Below are 7,054 nucleotides of genomic sequence, written 5' to 3' on the forward strand. Positions count from 1 at the left end.
TAATTCATTTTTTTCCTTTCTTATTATGTTGTCTGAGTGATAAAAAAAAAAGATGTTATATCAATTTTGAACAATTTTAATTTTAATTAATGTATTGATATTATATCAAATAATAATAATAATAATAATAATAATAATAATAATAATAATAATAATAATAATAATAATAATAATAATAATAATAATAATAATAATAATAATAATAACGTTTGATGTAACACTAACAACTATTATAATAACAATTATACCTAACAACTATTATAACAAATTGAGAAATGTTATTCATTTTTTAAAATATTATTTTTTAAACAGTTTTTAAATTTAATCACTTAATTATAATAATTTTTTAATTACAAATTTTTCGATTTTTTAAAAAATTGTATCCATTGAGATTTAATTTAATTTTTATATCTTTAATTCTCGCTCATTTTCGATTTTAGAAAAAAATATTATTTATAAATATTATTTATTTTTTAAAATATTTTTTTTTTATAAATGGAACACTACACTCTTTGATTTATTATATATGAAGATTGTAGAACATGACATTTTTGCCGTGCATTCAGTAAGGCAATGTCACAAATTTCAAAATATTACATTTTTGTAACATATTTTAAAGTAGCATATTGTTGACACATGCTTGTTTCTATTATATTAGAAAATTTTTCTGTGATCCTAGTTGTATAGGATTTTTTATCTAAATAAATTAAATAAATATTTTATTTATTGAAATAAATAATTTTAAAAATTATTATAAAACTACGTAAGATTACTTATCTCATTTACAGTGTAAACTAGATAAGATAGTACGTGTAACACGTGTATATCTCATTTACAACATATCTCGTTTACACGATAAACGAGATACATGGTAAATTATAACGTTTATAGTATAAACGAGATGGAAAAATATATGGAACCAAAAGGTGACAAGCCAAAAATTAAATAACTTAATTATTTATAATTATCTTAATTAATTTTATTCATTTATATTTTAAATTATTTGTTATTAATGGGTTTAATTCCAAAATTTGGTTTGAAGGGATACAATGAGGTATTCTTGTTGGGAATCACGATGGAAGTCCACGGAACCCACTTCCGAGTCTTCACTCTCTCTCTCTCTGTCTCCACAGCTCCTAGTAAATCCTTGTTTTTCATCCAAACAGCAAAGAAGCACCAACCTCCTCCATCCAAGGAATATTCACGGCGCTTCCTTATCGGTAAACACTCATTTCTTAACGCTATTAGCGGTGCTGCGATTGATTGTGGTGCTACTTCTTTCCGAAAACGGTGCAATAATTCACTATTCTTCTTATCAATTGTCTACACACTATCCATCGAATCATTCAACCCGCGGCTCCCTCGTCGCTTCTCCCCGGTGTGTGACGCCATTGGCCGTGACATTTGTGATCGTGGTTCTCCCGTAAAAACCATCACGCATAGCGTTTACGGCACAAAGAAGCCGCGGTCGCGGTTCAAAGCTTCCAAAAAAGAGTATCAACCATGGAGTTATCAACTCCGGAAGGCGGTTCGAATAGCACATTGATCAATTCAGACGAAGTGAATGAAGAATTGAGTGTGTGTGAAGTTGTTATTCAAGAGGAGTCTAAGGTATGTTGGATAAGCTGGTCCCGCATTGTATGAAATTTAATGACAGTGTGCTATGTGAATGTTTCTTATTCATGCTAATTAGATATTTTTTACGATAAAGTATGCTTGACTCCCATATGTGTTAGCAATATTTTTTGTTGTTTTTTTATTGGAGTTATTCATTATATAGTAAGGATCTTAAGTTGATAAAAGTTTTTTCCGGTGTCTTTAATTGAAGGTCGATGAAATTATCGACGTCATTGTGACGAGAAAGGATGAGTTGGACTCGAGACACGAGGTTTGCATTATCCCTTATTGTGTTGTCATCGTGTCATAGTTATTGTGTTAAATCTAGTTTTAGTTCGTATTTGGTTTTGTGTATTGACATTACGGTTGCAGGATCATAGTGGGGAGAGTGAAGAGGAAATTCCAGTCATAGGAATGAGTTTTGGTTCGTTGCTAGGCACAAAAATTTTATGCAAATTATGCAAAGAAAGTTGGGTTCGTGACTAAAATCAGGAACACGAATTTCGACAAGACGCGGAAGGAATCAAAGGTACCGGTTAATCAATCTATTCACTGCACGCAAGAAGGTTATCGGGAGTCTCGGGTGAAGGCAGCAACTCGGACAAACAGAATTACAGCCACGAGATACAGCACAAAGATGTATGTCATGCTGGACAGGGAGAAGGAAAGTTGGGTTGTGTCTAGATTAGAATAGAGGCATTCTGACGTTGGGATTTTTGCCAGTAAAGAATTTCATAAAAACAGTCGCGTTGTAGATATAGTCTCTAAACCGACAGAAATCCCTTCGTACAAATGTTTTGGTTGTCACAAGTAACAAACCCCTAAATAAATTGATAACCGAAGTATTTAAACCTCGGGTCGTCTTCTCAAGGAATTGCAGGGAAGTATGTTCTTATTATTGGTTATGAGTTTGTAAATTGGGGTTTTGGAAGTAAGGTGGGAATATATTATATGACAAGTAAAATAAAATAATAATAATTGTAAAATAAACCTTTGGCAAGGTATAAGAATTAGAAGTCCTATCCTAGTTATCCTTATCAATTGTGATGAGAATTTGATTTTTCTTCTACTTTGTTAACCTCTAACTATGAAGGTAAGTTAAGTGGATGAATTCCAATTCTCAATTAACAATGAGTTCGATAACTCAAGAGTCGCCAGTTATTTAACCAAAGCCAAAAGGAAAACTATCTACTCGAATGAAAATAATTTGGATAAGTACCGACAACATAAATTAAAGAAAGCAATCATAGATCTGAAATATTTCAAATAGTATTAATTTAAAAGAGTAATCTGTAACATGAAAGAGTTCATAAATTAAATTGGGATAAATAAAAATAAAGAACCTGGGATTGAGAGTCACTCCTAAAACTAAGAGAAGTCCTAAATCCTAATCCTAAGAGAGAGGAGAGAACCTCTCTCTCTGAAAACTACATCTAAAATTATGAAAAGTGAAATTATGAGTGCATGATTATGAATGGATGCATTCCCCCATTTTATAAACTCTAATATGTGTTCTCTGGGCCGAAAACTGAGTCAGAAACAGCCCAAAAGTCACTTCCAACGCTTTCTGATTCGTACAGGTCGCGGAAAAGTGACGCAGTCGCATGGCTCACGCGGCCGCGCGGGTTGCGTTCCTGCCAGGTCACGCGTCCGCGTGACTCACGCGTTCGCGTCGCCTGGCGTCAGGGCAGCTATTGCAAATTATATATCAAATCGAAGCCCCGGACGTTAGCTTTCCAACGCAACTGGAACCGCGTCGTTTGGACCTATGTAGATAAAGTTATAGCCGTTTGAGTGCGAAGAGGTCAGGCTGGACAGCTTAGCAATTTCTCCAACTTATTGTATTCCTTCCACTTTTGCATGCTTCCTTTCCATCCTCTGAGTCATTCCTGCCTTGTAATCTCTGAAATCACTTAATACACATATCAAGGCATCTAATGGTAATAAGAGAGGATTAAACATAGGGAACTTAAGGCCAAAGAAGCATGTTTTCAATCAAAGCACATAATTAGGAAGGCAAATGTAAAACCATGCAAATAGTATGAATAAATGGGTAAAGAGTTGATAAAATCCACTCAATTGAGTACAAGATAAACCATGAAATATGGGTTTATCACATTCTCACCCCTGTTTGGCTAAGAAAGCTGTCCACTATCATGAGTATAGGGAGTTGACGATGCATGCTAAGTGCGTCATTACGGATAACGACGAAGCTGGCATAAGACCCAATAAGACATATTTAGCACTAGCAAACAAGGTTGGCGGGTCTTCAAACCTGAGTTTTTTAGAAAAAGATGTCAGAAATTACATCACAAAAACACCCCGATGTGTTGATGACAATGCGACTTTAAGGAGATGATGAATTATTTTGTACGAATGAAAGAGATCAATCCCAACCTTTTTTATGCAATAGATGTTGACGATGCTAATAAGTTCAAGAGCACACTCTGGGTAGATGCAAGGTGCAGAGCTTTGTATGAATATTATGGAGATGTGGTATCGTTCGACACCACTTACAAAAGAAACAGGTCTGTTTTTACTTATAGATCAATCACAAAAGAAGCTATTTTTAATTTGTTATTGTGTCTGTCATTTGTTGTTGGTGTTTTCGCAGGCATGGTCTATCGTTTGCATCCTTTGTCGGTGTAAACCACCATGGAAAGTTTACTCTTCTTGGTTTTGCTTTACTTGGGAGTGAGGAGATCCCTAGTTTTGAGTGGGTGTTCACGCAATAGGTAAGATACGTCAGGACTGCACCAAGGGAGAACATCACTGACCAGTGCAAGGCCATGGCTGGTGCTATTAGGAAGGCCTACCGGATACTGTCCACCGATGGTGCATCTGGCACATACTGAAGAAGTCACAATTCAAGCTTAGAGGTTACGCTAGGTATGGAGAATTGAATGCTAGGATGAATCACATTGTCTATAATTCTCCTTCTGCTGACTCTTTTGAAGTTGATTGGGCTGAATTCATCAAAGAATTCGACCTAGGTCAGAACAAATGGTTAATAGGTCCGTTATCATTAACTTAACTCCCATATATTGGTTGCATATTGCCTATTTATTCACTATTGGTAATTCTGCCGGTTTGAATTGGTTGTTGTGTTTTTTAGGAGTGTAGTCGATGTTTTTTTATCTAGTCGGTGGATGTTTCTTTCAATACACAAACAGATAGTTTTTCTCTTGGAAAACTGGATGTTCTTTTATTTGTTTTCTCGGTTCTTTGAAAGCGGTCATCATGTTGTGTGTAAGCGACACTCTTATGCTATGTTTTTTTTATGTAGACCTTTATGCCAATCGACGGAAGTGGGTTCCAATATTCTTCAAGAGTGAATTTTGGGCCAGTATGAGGAGGACATAGCGTAGTGAAAGTATGGACGCATTTTACGGGGGGTTTCTGCATTGCAAGAGCGGGTTGGTCTAGTTTGTCCATGAATACGACAACGTGCTTGGAAATAAGGAGCAGAAGGAGCTGGAAGATGATGCTGCAGACTCGAAAGGAGTCATCCCATGTATAGGGAGCACATGCATTGAGAGACAATTTCAGCAGGAATACACCAGTAATATGTTCAGGGATGTTCAGCTAGAGGTAAGGAAAAAAAACCAATTGCGTGGTTCGGTCAACTGAAAAACATGGTGATTCAATTTCTGTTAAAGTGGATGAGCAGAAGATAGTTTGTGAGAAGACTATTTACCGTACTTCCACAGTAGATTTTGACCCATTGAGTCAAGAAGTTCGGTGCGAGTGCAACAAGTTTGAATCCACTGGTATACTGTGTTGCCACACCCTTACTGTGTGGTCATACTACAGAATTGACAGAGTACCGAGCTGTTATGTTTTCCCTTGATGGAGTAAGAACGTCATACACAAACACACCTACATTAAGAGTAGCCATGATGTGGCTCGAACCGATGAAGGCCACAACCTGTTTAGGCATTTGTGTTCAGAGTTCTGTAACGTTGCTTAGGAGTTCGTTAATTATGATGAGAAAGCAGCCATCTTGCGATCTGCCATTTGGGATGCAAAGTCCAAGCTGACTGATTACCATGCCAACATGCGTTCGACTACTGTGGCTGTGACTCAGAATACCATGCCCACACAGAGCACAGTCGGTGTTGTTATATATGACTTACAAGGACCCTCAAGAGTTAAAACTAAAGGACGGTCGAAGAGTAAGAGACTTGGAGCAGAGTTGGACAAGTCAATTAAGAAATCGATACAAAAAAGGAAGAGAAAATCTCATCCCGTATGTGCTAGAAGTGAGGTCTATTTCAATTTTATTTTTTTTGGGATGGTGTTGTTGACTCATATAGGTTGTTTTTTATTTTTGTGTTGTGCATTTTGTAGGATATTTTTTACCTTCAGACAGATAATGACTATGATGGTTCTGTAGAGAGAGGATTTGAGGCCTCAGATACTTGGAATGCATCGGAAGGTGGCGAATTCATGTCCCTGCTGAACTCTTTTGAGCATAGATAATTATCCTTTCGTTTGATTGTACATTTTATTTCTGTGGGTGATTTTCTCATAATTAGCTAGAATTTGTGGTTCTTTTGACATAAATTAATAACCTCTGACGATTTTTTTTGCCACTTGCATTGGTCTGTTATGACACATTCAATAAAAGAAATAAAAGGACAAATGTGGATATCTTTTTATCTAATTATTAATTACTTTAGGTTGTGACTGTCATTGTTCTTAAGATCACGAAGTGCTACTTATATTTTGTCAAAAACAAATGGATTACATCCACCATGAAACCTGCTGAAGAATATTTAAGAAAACAATAGCCATTCACTTCTCAATGCAGTACACACATTCGCGAATGAGTAACACATGATACTTAGAAAATATACACAGAACCATCCAATTCGCAATGAAAAGAAACATCCAAATGCCTATCAGAAGCAACATCGACTTTAAAACTTAGATAAAGTCATCGGTGCCGACATAAAGGAACCTGCCGAGTATACTGATTACGGCAGAAGGCCATGCAATGCTTAAAGTACCAGCAACTTCACAATTACAGCAATAGAAAACAAGGATAAAAAAATATACTTCTATTTAGTTAACATCATGCCGCTTAATGGAACGAAGTGCCGCCTAAATGTAGTCATAAACAAATGGGGTATATACACCAAGCAGAGTAGACTGAATGGCATACTAAGGCAATGCATTTCTTAATGAATTAGAGACATCCACAACGTGATAGGTAATTACTTGATTATCGCAAATTCTTAACACAAGAAATCTATTGAGGAATATATAAAAAAACAAAAACGATTCACTTATCAATGAAGTACATGCAGCCGCAAATGCATTGCACGTGACAACTCGAAAAACATATCCAGAACCATTCAATTCGCAATGAAAAGAAAAATCCTATTGCCTATCAGATGCACCGTCCACTTATGTCACTAGCAACTTCACAATT

The sequence above is a fragment of the Arachis hypogaea genome, chromosome 3, assembly GCF_003086295.3.
Source record: "Arachis hypogaea cultivar Tifrunner chromosome 3, arahy.Tifrunner.gnm2.J5K5, whole genome shotgun sequence".
NCBI classification, from domain to species: Eukaryota; Viridiplantae; Streptophyta; class Magnoliopsida; order Fabales; family Fabaceae; genus Arachis; species Arachis hypogaea.